General features: G+C 35.8%; 1 pseudogene; it reads left to right on the forward strand.

Moving 5' to 3' along the window:
* LOC113072686 (oxidation resistance protein 1-like) overlaps positions 1 to 18,995 on the forward strand; it is a 71,389-nt pseudogene that overhangs the window by 34,288 nt on the left and 18,106 nt on the right.

Below are 18,995 nucleotides of genomic sequence, written 5' to 3' on the forward strand. Positions count from 1 at the left end.
GAAAACAATATTGCTGTCCTTTCCATGTGACACTTATCAAAGCAGTGCAATGCTGATGGCACCATGTAAGCCTATTTGCATAAATGGATTAAAAAACACAGAGTTCAAAACAAATGGAGCACATCCTTGTGTAAAGCGTAACTGACTGTGGGAAATCACATTTCTGCATTGCAAAATGAAGCATTCCTTAAATGCAGTGAGGATTGATAAGTGTTACAGTTTTTTCATGCAAAAAATTTCATTTATTTATAATCATTATAAATATTATAATCATTATAAACATTATTAGGGGTGCTCCGATCACGATCGGCCTATTCGAGCTCTATTAACAACGGCTCTGTGTAGTAACAGCTGCTCTATGTGAAATCAAGCACCTGATGGAATTAACCGCTGATTAGAGAACCGGCTTTACTGACGAGATACGCATAACGATCGGCCGATCGTGATCGGAGCACCCCTAAACATTATCAGATATTTTCATTTATTAGTCATTAATAATATGATATCAGCCCCAAATGCTCTGTGTTGGAATTTCAGAAGTCTGTCTATTTGTAAATGTGCATGCAGAACATTGAAATATTGGCACAACGTTTTCTGGAGCGCTTCTGGCCCCTCATTACGGGAGATGGACCAGTCTAAAGATTGAGTGGGCTGCACTGATGCTGTGCTGGAAGCACAAGGAGTCCATTAGCATACATCTGGACTGGCTTTAGACGGACGTGGGAGGCACAAGACATGTCCTGCTTTTCTCTAGATCACCCCCAAAGATGAATGGGGGGAGTGGGTGTGTTTTCATTACTGAGTTAAGACTAATTCCTTGGTGCATTAGCCAGTTCTGTGCTGGGCCAACCCAAGAGGTCACGTGTGGATGCCAAAACAGTTAGAACTGAAGCTAGCATGGCATGATCTTTTATCTGCAAAACTGTCTGTCTATCTAGGCCACATGTATTATTATTTGTGATATACAGCCAAGTACGGTGACCCGTACTCAGAATTTGTGCTCTGCATTTAAGCCATCCAAAGTGCACACACACACACACACACACACACACACACACACTGTGAACAGCCATTTATGCTGTGGCGCCCGGGAAGCAGTTGGGGGTTCGGTGCCTTGCTCAAGGGGACCTCCATCGTCGTATTGCTGGCCTGAGACTCGAACCCACAACCTCAGGAGAGTCAGACTCTCTAACCACTAAGCCACAACTTCCCCTGTGATAATGATAATAGTGTGGTATTTAGTTCTTACTTATATATATTTGAATCTATTAAATGTAAATTAATATATATTATATAATTTAACCTGTTAAATGTCAGCCTACGTTGACTATACTATTTTACAATCAAATCTAATCTAATCTTGGCAAACTATATATCGTTGGAAAGGTCTAAGACTCCCAAATATATATTTTACCAATATTTTTTGTTAAAAATTATGTAGGAAAAGTAATAGATGAATTTATGACAAGAGTGCACCCTCAGAAATCTACATTACAAAAAGAGTTTTGACCTTTGTTTAAAAAAAGGACTTCCTCGTTGCCTTTTTCTCTATCACATTTTAGAAATCATCAGAAGTTATATATCACTTGAAAACACAAAATCTCAAAATTCATCCTTCAAAACCCATTTTAAAATCAGACATCGCATTACCATGTAAATAGCACATCAAAATCATGTTACAAAATGTTTTCAGTCATGAATTATAAAAAATTTAGGTTTGTATCATGCACATTCATGTCTATCTTCAAAAACGTGAGTGACAGTTAACAGGTTAACACATTAAACAATGACTAGAAATGCATCCTAATGACTATTTTATATCTAAAAATATTTTAATAATATTTATAAAATGTTATAATATTCATATATTTTACATGTAGTAAATTTAAAAAATATATTTTTTAGTATTATTATTATTATTATTATTATTATTATTATTTATTACATTTACATAATAATGTACAGGGTGTATATATGATGTATCAAATAGATGTACTAACAGTGTTAATTTAGTACAGTTCCGATTCTATTATAGTTTTTATTAAATCAATTTAATATTCATATATTTTAATTAACATTTAGTTGTAATTGTAATGTAATATAATAAAAAAATATATAGTACTAATACAATTATATATACTATTATAGTTTTTTTAAGTCTATGTTATTTTTATTAATATTTATTTCAGTATTAGTTATTTTAGTTAAACTTAAACAAGGAGATGTTGCTTTTGGTAACTAACTGAAATAAAAATTACTTTTTAAAATATGTTTTATTTTATTTCAGTTGAAGTTTGTTTTATTTAAAGTAACATTATATATATATTGTTTTATATATAAAAAAATTTTTTTTACTAATAAAATATATATAAAATAACCCGGATAATTATCTGTAATAAATGTAAATTAGCTTAAAAATAAAAAATATATATAGTTTATATTATATATAATCATGTTGAAGTGCATTTTTTGCTTATTAAATATTTAACAAATGAAAGGTACATCATCGAATTTGATTATTTTCTGTTTTGTTTGGAACTTGGATGCAAACCAAGCATTGACTCCATGGACATCACCTCTGAACTTCATTGATTGCTCAAAAGTGTTGTTGCCCCAGTGGTGTTTATCTTGTGCTCGTCTAGACTACATGCTAAAGTAGCAGGAAGGGTTGACGCTCAGTGAATCAAACTTTGCCCTCTACTCAATAACCTTTTAAATTCTGACCGAGCATTCAGGCCGAGGGAGCTGTTTACCTGCAGCACAGCGGCTGATCTTTCAGCTCCTATTTTTTCCCCTCTGACCTCTATTATTTGTCCTGCTTTCCTGATGGTGGATATGGATTTAGCATTAAAGCTGCCACAAGCAGTGAGATGAAGAATAGTAAAGCGTCTCTGCTGAAGTGAAGTGTTGAGCTAGATGTCACGTCTCATCCCAATGTGCTCTTTAGTCATGCCAATAAATTTGAAGAAGTCTCGTTCTTTATGCCATGTAAATCATAGGTCATGTCTTAGAAATCATGCATCATACCTCCCATTATAATATAATATAGAATATATTATAGAATATACCAAGCTGGATAATCTTTACTTATATTGTTTTTTTTTTCTCTCCTTAATTTTCGTTAATTTTTTTCTCCTTTGTTCTTTTTACTTCAGAGGGACTGGAAATTTGCCTTTTGACTGTTTTGGGTGCATTTACATTTATTTAAATGTTAATTCATTTTCATTGTCTTTTTTTCATAAATAATACATAAATGTAATAGTTTTTTTCTTATATCGCCACATGAAACGTCGACATGCATATAGACTTGAAATGAATCTCTGAATCATTTTTGCACTGGCTTTTTTTTAATTTATCATCCGATTCATGTTACACAATATAAAAAAATAAAATAACTGATATGATAACGCAGTGAGCAATAAAGTGTGTTTAACATTAAAGTACTATTTTTTTAAATACCATGCCTTTTTCTTATTATGTTTTAGTGTTGTATTCCTTGATAGAATATTTTAAATAGTAATGATTCTTGCTTAATCAACAAGTATCCCCTTGTTCAAATCAATATTCAACCTTCCTACCAAACTCTGATATCTTCAGCAGTTCTCACACGATTACTTTAACTCATGACAGCAGCATAGAGGCAGACTTTGGCCACTGCTTTATTTGATTTGCAAACTATAAAGTGCTCACTAAAGCAATAACCGAGTGGATGGAGGGATCTTGCTGCGATTAGTCACCCTGGAGTGAGTGCTAATGAGAGGCTTTGGTGCGGGTGACACACACGGAGCCACTGACAGGATCGGGGTTTGATTAATTGACCTGGGGTGGGTGTTAATGAGGGAAAGGAACAGGCCGTGTGGATTCCGGCATCCAAACTGCAGTCCCAGCAAACATACACACACACACACACCAGCTACTGTGACAGTCTGGGCCGTGACAACTGCTGGGGACTTTGAGCTGTTCGGTTCAGTGAGCAACTTTGCCATGTTTTTCCCATGACTGTTACTTCTCCCTTTGCTAAAGGGGTCATAATGAAACAGGATTTTCATTGTATGTTTGTAGTAACAAGTCTGATGTAACATGTACTCTTCTTAACTTATTCTAACATTAAAACTGACCGATAACAGCTTGTTCAGAAACACATTTAGTCATTCCAGATATATTCGTTAGGTGAGAAGACATGACACATCAATTCATTAGGTTTACACTGGTGTAAAATGGGAGAGTTTTGCTTTTCTTTTGCAACCTAAAAAATAAAAACACTGTGTAAATCTAGACATACTGTGTTTTGTTAAATAAACTATGTAAAATTGCATCTGAAAGTTTTTAAAGAACTTTCCACAATATTTCTGTCACCATCAATAAATATAAAACTATAAAATAATTATATTTTTCATAGTTTTACTGTTTAAATTTGATATTTGTATAATATTTTTTTATTTTTATTATTAAATAAATATTTTATTTATAAATTAATTCTAAATTTAGAAATTAAAAATGCTCTAAGATGGATTCAAAATTTATTTGGTCTAAAAATAATTCCCCGCAGTCTGAATTGTATAGTCTCACAGTGCGTTCACACTGCCGGCGTCGAGAGCGTCAAAAATCGCTCTTGCCGCTCTGCTCACGACGCTGCAGAAAGATTTGTGAGTTCAGACGCTCTGATGTAGACCGAATGCTTATTTTGTATTTAAAGCGGCCGCAAAGCAAACATGCTTGTTGATCTCATGCAGACTAACCACAAGGAGGGTAACGTTATAAGTTAACCTCATTAAATATTGTTGTGGACGAAGTATTAAGATCCTTTACCTAATAATGTATAAAGCACTGTAAAAATACAATGCAATAATGCATTTGATGATGCAAGTAATATTCTTGCATTGAAAATGCTACTTAAGTAAATATAATCAAGTATAAACATTACTTAATGTAAGTATAATCAGGGAAATTAGTTTAAAAGTAAACTGGAACTACAGTACTATATACTATATTATATCATTATATTATTATTCCTATTATGTTACTGCACATCAGCAACTCACCAGGAAAATGAACAATCTCAGACACCTTGGTCTATGTATCGCTTTTAATTAATTTTTTTATGTCCCTGTACGCAAACAGACAGACACATCATCGATTATTGCAAACGCGAAACAGGAAAAATCAACCTGTCCTCCATTGTGTCGCGTTCTCTGTATTCCTCTCAAGCGATGGACTTCTACGTTCTGATTGGTTGCTACGTTCAAGTCTTGCTGTGCCCCGCTGCTCCTCGCCGCTGCTCGACACCGGTTTACATTGAAAATCAATGACTTCCGGTCACTTTGACGCTCTCGAAGCCGGTGGTGTGAACGTATAGTCAGTGGTTATTATAGAAGTCTTAAAGGTACAGTATAGCCTAAAAAAAAAAGAGGGGATGGAATATGGTCATGAAAATCTAATTTTTTACTAACATTTTTGCACAAAAGATTATTTTTTGACACAGATATTTTTATTAGCATTAGTCAGAAATCAGATTAGACTAATCCTATTGTTATATTAAATAATGTGTGTTTAAATGTAAATACATGATGCACAGCCATGGTTACGGATATCAGTTACATGTTGCTTTTACATGCACTAATATATGTAAAGAAAGAATGCGAACTTGATAACGGCATGCAGTCATATTAGCAAAAGCATTAAAATCATGCTAATTCATCACATGCATATACTTTACAGTGTGTTATATAGTTCATACTAGGACAGTTTTTTTGTTTGTTTTGTTTTTGTTTTTTATTTAATGAAAGGCCATGTACAATTAGTGTTACTTTGTTACAAAATAGGTAAAATGTTACAAATGTATCTGGCTCATGAATAATATTATATCATTTGCAACTGAAAGGAAAAAGGGAACAGCTTGTGGACTTGTCCCATATTTCCCACCTATGTTATGTGACCACTGAATATTAGTAGTGGCCATTATATTTAGGACACAAAATGCTAGATATTCAGTGAACCACAATACAATGGCTGTTCCAAAACACAGTGAGCTGCCTGTGTAGTGTTCCAAATCACTGACTTAAGAGGTTTCACTTGAACTAGAATGCTGCCTATGTAGGCAGCAATGCAGCTCACTGGATTTGTGATCAGATCCAATGTGTGTCGTGGGTACTGAGAACAAATGCATATTTATTCAAGAGATTTGTCTTATTTTGTTTATGGAGAGACACCAAATCCATCGTCGACGATGGATTCGGTGTCTCTCAGACACACATTGGGCTCTTTGTTTAGTTTCAATGTGGCAGCTCTTATCTCAGCGTGTGAAAAGCAGATGATACACACACATGTGAGGGTTCAGTTCCAGACAGTTTCACCATTTTTCATAGAACTTATCTCTGCTGTGTGTGTGTTTGCTCACTCTGTTTCTCTTTGTGACTCATTCCTCGGGCAATGCTGCTGTACTGGAATACATAGACATTAGCATATTAGCATATATATCACCATATAACATACTATCACCTTATATATGTGTGTTTGTGTGTATGTAGATAGATAGATAGATAGATAGATAGATAGATAGATAGATAGATAGATAGATAGATAGATAGATAGATAGATAGATAGATAGATAGATAGATAGATAGATAGAGATATTTAATGTGTGTGTGTGTGTGTGTGTGTGTGTGTGTGTGTGTGTGTGTATTAGGGATGTGCATCTCCATGACTGAGGCCGATACGTCATGCATCTTGATGCATATCCAACGATACAATACATTAAAGATACATATGAAGCAGCTACTGATGCGATACGATACAATTCACCCCATTGCGATGCAGTGCGGTTCGACTTTGATTCGATTTGATTCAACACAATGTGATTCGATGCAATATGATGCATTGAAAAAAAATTAATAAAACAAGTTTCATAAAACAAGTTTACCAGATAAGCCAGGCTTATTTCAGTTAGTCTGACTCATTGTCAAATGATTTGGTTCCACAAATCAAATTTAATATAGGCCTAGATCAAGCTTAGTCACTGTGGCAACTTCTGCTGGGAAAATAACCTGGTGTAAAGCAGGCTAATTGTCAGGCTAAAGCTGAGTTCCTCTAACACTGACCAATAGGAACTTAATGATATTACCACTGAATCTTTCACATACTATTATTTGACTGTTTTTACAGTTACTAGCCATGCAGCCTTTCTCTCTGGTTTCATGACATCTGTACCTTTTATAGTTTTGCAGAACAGAGAGCAGAACATTACAATCTAAAACTGCTCTTTAAAGCATTAAAATAACTTAATTAAAAGTTAAAATCATTTAATTAAAAATGAAAATCTATAATAAAGAAAATGACTATATTTTTACAGGTACAAGAAACACACATTAACTAATTTGATCTTAGTAATTCGGACTGTGCTATCTTACGTTTGATTTGTCAATTACAATAGTCCCTTTACAGTTACAGCTATCATAAAAATACACATATTTAGGTTTAAAATTCTAAAAAAGATAAAATTAATGTCCAACAACAAATATTTTATCAAAATGTTTATTTCACCCATAATTATTGTGCTACTATTGCGCTCATTCTGTGTAACGTGCATTCGCGCAGCTACATTTGTTCACTCTAGGGGTGACCCCGAATCATCAGTGGTGGACGAAGTACACAAATCAAGTACTTGAGTAAAAGTACAGATACATATGGTAAAATATTACTCCAGTAAAAGTAAAAGTACTCCTTTTTCAATTTTACTCAAGTGAAAGTACAAAAGTACTCGAGTTTTTATGTACTTAAGTAAAAAAGTACTGCAAGATAGATGTTTGCAATTTTATATAGGCTACTTAATTTAATTTTATATTAGCACATATTCTTTTTATAATCCTACTGCTCAAAATACCTTGGATTTTTTCAAAATAACCACTATATGGAGTCAAGATATATTTTTGTTGTTGATATGGACTACGCTGATGAGAGTAATGTTCACTGTGAAGCTTACACTGTGATGTACCTGAGAGAAAAGAGATGACCATCTGATTTTCACCAGTAAGAACAAAGTATTTTAAAGTTTGTTGTTTTACAGAATATCAAAATTACAGTAAAGACCAAAAGTTTGGACACACCTTCTCATACAAAGAGTTTTCTTTATTTTCATGACTATGAAAATTGTAGAGTCTCACTCAAGGCATCAAGGGCTATTTGACCAAGAAGGAGAGTGATGACCTGGCCTCCACAGTCACCGGACCTGAACCCAATCGAGATGGTTTAGGGGTGAGTTGGACCGCAGACTGAAGGCAAAAGAACCAACAAGTGCTAAGCATCTCTCGGGGAACTCCTTCAAGACTGTTGGAAGACCATTTCAGGTGACCACCTCTTGAAGCTAATCAAGAGAAGGCCAAGAGTGTGCAAAGCAGTAATCAAAGCAAAAGGTGGCTACTTTGAAGAACCTGCAATATGACATATTTTCAGTTGTTTCACACTTTTTTGAAATGTATATAATTCCATATATAATTCCACATGTGTTAATTCATAGTTTTGATGCCTTCAGCATGAATCTACTATTTTCATAGTCATGAAAATAAAGAAAACTCTTTAAATGAGAAGGTGTGTCCAAACTTTTGGTCTGTACTGTATATATGACATGATAATAAGGCCTGAAGTTAGGAAGAACATTTTACGAAAAAAAAAAAAAAAAAAAAAAAAAAAAAAATGTAAATAAAGATAATTATTTTTTCCTTCTCAAATCTTGTCTGTGGCTTAAAAACACCCAAAAACACCTATATATATATATATATATATATATATATATATATATATATATATATATAGGTGGCTGAATAAAAATATTTGGACATTATTTATAAAAATTACATCAACTTAGCACCAACAAGCTTGTTAGCTAGACAGTTAGCATCAGCTAACAATATTTACTTATTTTCAGTACGATGAACATTCATGTCTGTCTACTCGTCTAGTTAATCCAAACAATATACATATGTATAACGTTACTGTCGATAAACAATATAAAAACAGACGTAAGGACATTTTAATAAAACTGTTAACATTACGGCAGCGGTGAATTTGAACGTGCACGAGTTATTGTATTTAATCTGTGTTATTTTATGGGTTTTTGTTGTTGTTGTTGTTTTTTTACCTAGAATTGATGTGTCTGCATCTTCTGCACTCGAGCATTTCAGTGGGCTTAAATAGATCACTCTTTACAACGGATTTAGTTTCCAAACAACTGACAGTTTTGACCTAAATATGATTTTCAGTTACAATAATTAATCCAAAATTTCGACATTAATAACTTACTTTTAGCAACGTCAGACGCACGCACGCTCACAAGATCTCCCGGTTCTTACTTCTGGTGACTCGCACTAAACGGTTCATTTGAATCAGTGAGTGATCGACTCCAGAACAGCTGCAATCGAATCATTCTAATTCGTAAACGAATCGTTTGGTGTGATTCGCGATCCGATTTAAAAGTTTATTTTGAAAAGATTCAGTTCGTTCATGATGAATCAGACACCGCTTCTGCGTGTCGGAGCACGTGATATTATAGGGAGTAACGATACGTTTTATGAAATGTAGTGAAGTAAAAAGTACGATTTTATGCTTTGGAATGTAGTGAAGTAAAAGTAAAAGTTGCTCAAAATAAAACTACTCCAGTAAAGTACAGATACTTGAAAAATGTACTTAAGTACAGTAACGAAGTAAAGCTACTCCGTTACTGTCCACCACTGCGAATCATCGATGAATCGATGCTTTGATTAGAGGTGCCTGATTTGACTACCAATCTAACAGTCGAAGATTCGCGGGGTGTTATTGATTATGCCATTTTGACTATATGGGGAGCTCAAATGTCTGATTTCACATAGAACTATCAGTTTTCTCCCAAAGTTAATATACAACCTAGTATGATAAAGCTGTAAGAATCTGGAAAGAAAGAAGCTTCAAATTAATATTTTAAAGTGCGTGAATAATCCAACCACCCCTACAGATTTATGTTTCACTTTCCATAATCCGTGACCAATAGAGGTGCATCTTGGCAGCAGAATATGTTTATTATGATATGTTCATGTGCATTCGGGCCCTTTTTGCAAAATCCTATCATTCTTAATATTAACGTAATGTTGCATAAATAACAAAGTGTATTCTATATGAAATTATGAGTTGAATCCCACTGATTAAAAACTTGCTATCAAATGCGTCAATCTAATGGTCATCTTTAGCTTGTTGAGCTCAAAACAGAAATGCATAACATTAACTGCTAACATTTTAGGCTAACGTTATAATGAGAGTACTATTGTAAAAAAAAAAAATATATATATTTGTTATGGTTTCCTCGACGTTAAGTGTTAACTATATGTTAATCAAAACATAAAACATTATTTACCCCGTTTATATCTGCAAGGTGTTCATTACACATTTTTCCTGTATGTTAGTCGAATGTCTGACTTGACTCTTGTTAATGTATTTTGTCCCGCCGGAAATTTTGTCAGTCGAATATCGGCAAGATTCTAAAATTCCGATTCAACTATGATAATCCTTAGTCTGGGACACCCCTAGTTCACTCGCGTAAGCCTCGCCCACTCCTGACAGCAAAATAGGTATGTTTGTTTTAGTATTGTCACGGTACCAAAATTTCAGTATTCGGTACCGATACCAGTGAAAATCCACGGTTATGTGAACCAATTTCGGTACCAAAGCAAAACACAAAAATATGCTAATTAAAAAAAAACAGTTTTTCACTAAAAATAAAAAAACAATGCCATTCTTTATACTTATTTACAATTGTGTTTAAAGTTTTTCTACAAGTAATATAATTATTAAAAACATTAAACAACTTTGACCCAAATTTAATTTGTCTTTTAATTAATTAAATTTAAACACATTTTATTTTTTGGTAAATAAAGGGGATTTGCTATTAAAATTAAAACATGGAAGAAAAATTGTGTGATTTATTTCTTTCATAAATAGTTTTATAAACTTTTTACTTCTAGGTAATATTTCTAGCACAATGCCTTTATGTAAAAAATTAACTTTTATTTAGAAGTTTTGATGTGAATACCTTTAAACTGACACGGTAAAATGCTTGTCAAGTCACCTTTATTTATATAGCGCTTTAAACAAAATACATTGCGTCAAAGCAACTGAACAACATTCATTAGGAAAACAGTGTGTCAATAATGCAAAATGATAGTTAAAGGCAGTTCCTTTAAAAAACCTTGGGAGAAACCAGGCTCAGTTGGGGGGCTAGTTCTCCTTTGACCAGACGAAACCAGCAGAAGTGAGTTCTGGTGATGTTGTTTATGTATTTATGTCCTCATTGAGACAGCAGATGCCGAAATTACTGCAAGCATCACGCGCTTCAGTCTATGTAGTAAACAAACCAGCACGTCTCTGTCATTCATTCATTCACACAGAGACGCGAAGAACATGCAGGATTCGTATTTAAATCAACTTTTGCGGCTTAACATTAACAGATACTGGTCCATATGGAGATTTGATTTGATTTAACTTTGACAAATTCCATGACTGTCAATATTAAAATTTAGGTTTAATTTTCATATCTGGATTTTGAGATTTTCTGCTTCGCGGAAATCATAGCCCTGTATGTGTCAAGAACCGGGTTGACCGGGTACTCGGTACCACCGGTACTTAAAGAAACCTGGTACTATGACATTATTTTAGGGAAACTCTTTGATACGTCTCATTCAGTGACATGAACTGTAAACACAGAGAGATCAGCCACTGTTGCTGTTTGTCAGGTTACTCTCTCAAACAGAGGTGTGAAAGCAGCAAAGCGCTGGATAAAACATCAATGATTGTGTTAGTGCTTGAACTGGCCTGGTTTCTTTCGCTGCCATCCCTTTGCTGTGAACACAGAAATAGCAGGACGACTTTGACTCATGGCTACACAGCTGAACATCTTTCTGTCACACTGTCACAAGTGCAGAACCTGTTTGACGGATTCTGGAGTTAATTTTAATGTGAAGACGGACGGAGCGCCAGAAGCAAAGTGAACATGTGGGGAAACTACTAAGATTGTTCTCATTACCCTGAACATACACACAAACACCCATGAGCCTATATGCATACACATCAGTGCTGAATATAAATTTGGGTTACATGATCGCAGACTTCATTTTAATAATCTGATATTGATTTTTTTTAATGTATGACTTTACAATAGAGGAGCAAATTTTTTTTGTTAGCCTAAACATTATTTGTAGCACACCACTTGTAGATGTTGCTAATGTCAAAGTTCCTTGACAGTTCGGTCCTTTTTTATGTAAGTTTTTATATCAGCACTAAATAGTTTGATGAATACAATCAACTGCTATTTGTAAATGCAGTACGATTATTCTTATGATTATGAAGGGTTATTATGAATGTGACATTGAAGACTGAAGTAATTTTATTTATTTATATTAAAATAGAAAACAGTTATTTTTAATTGCAATAATATTTCACAATGTTTCTATTTTTACAGATCAGATAAATACTATCTTAGTGCACAGAGAGACTTATTCCAAAAACATTAAAAAAAATAAAAAATTAATGCTAGATTAATGTATGTTAGGCAATTTCCAGAACATATCTAATAGTTCTCAAGACAATTTTATTCCTCTAATAGTTATATTATATATACCATATTCGTGTGAGTGTGCAAACTCAGATTCACTGATGTCAGAACTGAATCAGAAAATCAGTGCCAATACGTAAACATAGCCCTATTAGCTTTACATAACGCAGGCGTTGAAACTGACTTCAAAGACACCCAACACAAATGTGATACTGTCAGGTGGCAGCACTACGTCTCTCCCTGTCTTTCTCTCTCTCTCTCTGGTGGTCTCTATCTTTTACAGCATTTTCAGCAGCAGAAGGCATTGCAAGGTGAAGACACATTGGCTGTCATTATGCTGAGGGAGAGAGAAAGAGAGGGAGACAGTGGGGAAAGGAGGGAGGTAGACAGGGAGGGTGACAGAGAGAGAGAGAGAGAGAGAGAGAAGCTGCATTCTCTGGCTCACCAGAATCGCTCGTTCACACTCGCTGTTGACGGATGAGCCATCGGTCGAGGCTGAGAGCTCGGCAGCTTGTGTCAAGCTGAGGGGAGAGCAGAACATGAACATAATGAGAACCTTCCCTCGCTTGCTTTCAGATACCGGTCAGAAGAAGACGCCAGAGAAGAAGGATGGAAGGCGAATGTCATTCCAGAGACCGAAGGGCACCATCCAGTATTCCGTAAGTGGGAACATCAACCACTTTCCTTGTTATTTCTTTGCATGTGCTGTGTGTTATAGGCTTGTGTCTTGCAGGTATACTCCTGGCGCTGTTTACTCAAAGGATTTTTCCACATGTACCTGCGAGATTTCTCTGAGAGTTTGCACGAGGACTCTGTGTGTGTGTGTGTGTATCCACAGGAATGATTTGAGAGCATGTGTGTTTTCGTCACCGTTTAGGATGGATAGACGCTGCATGGATCCGTGCGAATGTTTACATCAGCCTGTTTATTTTCACCGGTCTGCATGCGTTCCAGCAGAGTGTTGCTGAATGACCTTCCTTTCTGCGTTTGCATTTCTATTGATTTGGCAAGCGTGTGCGCCAAGCGAGAGAGAGAGAGACCGCGTGAGCTTCGGTTGCCTGTCTTAACAGCTTGTTGTGTTCTTGAAATGACCCTCAAATTCCAGCTGCGAGCAGAACACTTCTCATCTCTCTCCCTGGTAACAGAGGAGCGTGTGGGTTGAGCTGAGATCTGGAGTTCTGCCTGGAAGTGGAAAGAGGAAACTGCTGGCAGCTAGAGCTGTCATTTAGCAAGAAAATTGGAGTCATACTGCTTTTCCACCAAGATATGGTGCTGGTGCTGATTCCGGAGCTGGTGCTCAGTCAGGGAATCTGATAACATCTCTCAGAAACAGCCAGTCTTTGTTTACATCATATCGTATGATCATGAGTTTTGAAAACATATTTTAACATTCAAAGTAGAGACATGCAAAGTCAACTAGAAAGGGACTATTAAAATTAAAACTAAATATATGTATAAGAATAACACTATGTTAATCAACTTTGATTTTTGATTAGTAGAATTGTGACCCATCCCTAATCCAAAGTCTTTTAACTAAGCGTCTTTTTGATATCAGAGGTTTGTATAGTTTAAAATGTGTATTATTTTTGGTTGGGTACGATTTTTTTATGTTTTTGAAAAGTCTAGTGCTCACCAAGGCTGCATTTATTTTATTAAAAATACAGTAAGAATATGAATGTTGTCTAATATTATTACAATTTAAAATAACCTTACTTATATTTTACATGTTATTTATTCCTGTGATGGCAAAGCTGAATTTTCAGCATCATTACTCCAGTATTTAGTTTCACATTATCCATCAGAAATTATTTCTGTATGCTGATTTGCAGCTCAAGAAACATTTTGTTGTATTATCAATGTTGAAAACAGTTTGTGCTGTTTTATATTTTTGTGGAAATATAATTTTTTTTGGATTCTTTGCTGAATAGAATGTTCAAAATAACACCATTAATTTAAATTAAAAAGCAATTTTAAATGTCTTTGATGTGTTTTGATAAGTTTAATGCATCCTTGCTGAATAAAAGTACTGACCCCAAACATTTGAACGTTGATTAATATATACAGTACATTAATTAACCACTTTTCTAAAAAAAATAATTCCAAAGCGCTGCATGCTGTCAGTATGCTAATGAAAGCATTTCTGCAAAAAAAAAAAAAAGCTTTAATAATTATTAATAATTAATCTGAACTATTCAGTTGTTAACTTCCATAGACTAATCAACCATTGTGATCAATTATAATTGTGTCATTGTGACTTAATCATTGTTTACATATTCAGCAAAAAAAACAGATTCACACAGATATATGAATTCTCAATTATATTCATTTGTTTGAGACTAACGCTGAAAAAAGAGGCATCAGTTCCGGTTCAAAACTGGCATCAGGTAGCTGTGGGGTTGGACGCTGGTGTAGTTGACGTGCTCTGTTCATCTTCACGTTCTGCTGCTGCTGCTGTTACTGTCACGGCTCTGTTTCCACACGGTTCTGCTCTCCCCTCGGATCTGAGCAGTTGTCTCACACCCGTCTCCCCCCAACACAAGCTGAAGATCTGTCTCTGTCGGCCAGAAGTGATTGACAGGGCCTTTGTTTTCCTCTGCAGAGCATGAAAAGTGTGCAAGATGACAGCAGAGCATTTGTCACAGGGCATAAACAGCGTGTCATGAGGCTGTTTGTGGCGGTTGTTGGTGAGGGGTGTGGGGGTTAACATAAGAGAGATTGGCAGATAGGGCACTCATATCTCAGTCTTCCAGCTTGCCTTGCAGTCTTCCACTCCAAAGCACATCACACCGCTGCAAAGATGGAGTGATGGATGTGATATTGAGAAGATGTTTTGATAATTATTGGACATGATGCATGACCTTGAACACACAAATCATCTTTAAATGGATAGCTTATCCAATATTCTATTTATGAATATTCTGTCATCATTTACTCATCCTCTTGTCATTCCAAAAATGCCATTGTTTTTTTTTTGTGGCTTCATTGTTTTCATCCATACAATGAAACTCAGTGGGTCTTGTGTTGTTTTGGACACCACTGACTTTCATTGCATGGCAGTTTAAAAATTATTTTCATTTTTAGACACTTTCTGAAAAACTGCCTGCATTATTGTGGAAGCCTCACCTCCTGCCACAGGTAATTGTCTGCTTTTTTTCTCAAGAAGCTGTCTTGACCTCAAGAGGCATTGAAGGAGAGCTAAACTGGTCAGTCACTAATAACGCTCTGCGGGTCAACGGGAGTCCCACCATTGGCTGGTCTGTGGCCAGTTAAAAAAAAAAGTGTGGTTGGACTCCAGGAAAGATTGAGAGAGATTGAGATCTCATTGGAGAGAAACAATAAGGATTCAGCATCTGCTTTAATGCTTCCTGAGTCTGTTGATTCCTACAGTACTCTGACTCGGCTAAAGTCATTGTAACAGCAATGAAGTCACCTAGTTAGTGATTAAAGCTTATGGTCTCATTATGCATGATGCATTCTGTGCACAAAGTAAATAGACTTTCTGTGCATATTTATAATGGTATTGATTCGTATTCAACATCAGCAAATCATGCAACAGTCACTTCTAAGCTCTTAAAAATACATTTCTGACTAAACATGACACTTATATGAGACTTCATCACATGGCCGAGCTATTTTAAATACTTTTAGGGTCAATGTGAAGAGCTTTAGGCAGTGAATGTTTGTGACCAGGCTCACCAGTTGACCCTTGACCTCCTGCTGACATTTGCCAAAACAGGCTATTGGGACATCGAAGACACCTCGAGCAAGTACAAAAGTACTTTGGAGATACAGTGGTTTCAGATATTTACAATAGTATTGAATGATTGTCATATTCATGTACCATGGTAGTAATGATGGCGTCACTATGGCAACTCTCATGCCACGGCAGCCATGATGTCCCAAGCAGTATGGAGCTCATCCCTAGGTCTGGAACCAACCCTAGACATCACTAGTCTTGATTCTCATGACTCAAGAGATTGACCTGTCTAAATTCAGAATGGGTGAGCCACGTTTGAACCCATCGTAAAATGTGCCTCTGCCTGCAGATTCTATTAGTGTCAAGTAGCTGAACAGCAGCGTATATTTATATTAGCAAAGTATACTACTTGCTGGAAGAATTGTTTATGTAGATTATTAACCTTGATACTCATATGTGTCAGGAAGCCAGTGTAAGGACCGTGATACTCTGGTGTATCTTAACTAGGAATATGTATTTGCATTAATCTGTAGTTTTATTGTTGATTCTGCTGTTGAAAGAAGGACCCTTGAGCCGCCCATGTCTGGAAAATATGGAGTTTGTCTAGACTGTTCTGATGACTCTTACTGCTGCGTGTGTCTTTTTTCCAAGCAGAAGCGACTGGCATCAACTGACATCTCTATTGGCACTGCTCGTGTTGTATATTGGGGGATATTTTTATCCACGGCTGCCTTTAGAAAAAGAAAGACAGACCTCAGCGAGACTTCCTGCTAAAGTCTGAGATTGAATTAGGAGGGGAAAAAAACGGACTCAAATATATTCACCATCTAACAACTACAAGCGTGTCCAAATTAGTGTCCAGCGAAGGCAGGTTGTGTTTGCTCTGATATGAAGCGTCCAGAAGCTACAAATAAATAGCCCACGGAAGAACCGTTTTCAAATGGCTCTCGCAGGGAATCAATGTTCTGTGCCAGACAGACTGGATGAAAGGACGCTGCTTGCATGGGGGCATTGGGAATATCGACTGTAGACGTTCCAATCTGGATACAACCGGAAAACTTCTGCTGAAATTCAGATGGGGGGGGTGCTCTTGCAATCAAAACAAAAGGATCTTGAGGCATCTTTTTCAAAGTTAAACTTCTTTTAACTGGATGTTGTTTCTCAAAAACACAGAGCTCATGCTGCAGGATGCTGAAAAAAAATTGGTCACAACATGGTGTTCATGTAGAAGAGCTGTGGCTTTGTTTAGTGGGAAGTGGTTAAAGGGTGAGCTAAGGTAATTTACTCACCCCCCAAACCTGTAAGATTTTTCTTTTGTGGAACACAAATGTAAATGTTTAGCTTGCATTCTCTGTTTGTGTCTGCTTGGTCTGACTATCTCACTGTCCTCCTCACATGAGACACTCATGATACAGTAAACAGACATACTATGAACTAAGTAGAATTCTTTAGATTAAGTCATTATCTATAGTATAATGGTCAGACTGTCCTGAGCTCAGATGTTTATGTTTAGAGGACTGTAATGTGGCGGTATGAAGAGTACAGGAGGAATTTAGCATGTCAGTGTTTTGTAGAATTGATGATGCAGCGGTAAGTTCCACACAAGATGTGCAAAAGGGGAAGAATATGTTCACACCATGCAACATTTCTCTTGTTTTTAGGTTTTTGCCCTCTCACTTTCTTTAAGTGTCAAACAGAAACGTTTTTATTTATTTTTTTAAGCCAGCTTTTCACCTTCTGTGACTTTTTTTATTTTATTTTATTTCTGGCTAACTTTTTACAGTGGTAGAAGGTGTTTATAATAAGGTTTATTAGAAAAAAATATATAATTTGAAAAGGTAACTGAATATAAATCTTTTAAAATGTTTGGTTCATAAGTTACTTCTTTTTAAACAAAATACTTTTATTCAGCAGTGATACATTAAATTGTTCAAAAGTGAGATCAAAAAAGTTATTTTATATAATTTTATACATTTTTTTGTGCATTGGTTGTGCAGGTGGAGTTGCGGGACACTCTGAACAGTATTGCGCTGAAGTTTGACACAACTCCCAATGAACTTGTTCAGCTCAACAAACTCTTCTCCAGAAACGTGGTCCCCGGTCAGGTGTGTATTTCTCCTCTGAATATCCTATTTCTTCTTTAGGAATTTTAGATAACCTTTTAAAGGTGCCATCTGTAATTTTTGGCAAAAAAAATCAAGTCATACTCCACATTCCATACCAGATGGGGGCAGTATGCCTCAATAAAGTGAATTGGTCTACTCTAGAGTAACAAACGAGAAACGGCATAGTCTCTATGCTCCGCCCCTACTTTCACAACAACACTGGCGTTCACACCGCCGGCGTCTAGAGCGTCAAAAATCGCTCTTGCCGCTCTGCTCACGACGCTGCAGAAAGATTTGTGAGCGCTCATACACTCTATCGTAGATTGAATGCTTATTTTGTATTTAAAGCGGCCGCAAAGCAAACAAGCTTGTTCATCTCGTGCAGACTAACCACAAGGAGTTATAAGTTAACCTCATTAAATATTGTTGTGGACGAAATATTAGGATCCTTTACTTAAAATGAACAATCTCAGACACCTTGGTCCACGTATCACTTTTAATTTAATTTTATGTCCCTGTACGCAAACAGGGACACATCATAGATTAATACAAACGCTAAACAGCAATAATCAATCTGTCCTTTATTCTGCTTGGGAAATAATGTGCCAACTCTCAAGCATTC

This window comes from Carassius auratus, unplaced genomic scaffold (assembly GCF_003368295.1).
Source record: "Carassius auratus strain Wakin unplaced genomic scaffold, ASM336829v1 scaf_tig00009882, whole genome shotgun sequence".
Lineage (NCBI taxonomy): Eukaryota > Metazoa > Chordata > Actinopteri > Cypriniformes > Cyprinidae > Carassius > Carassius auratus.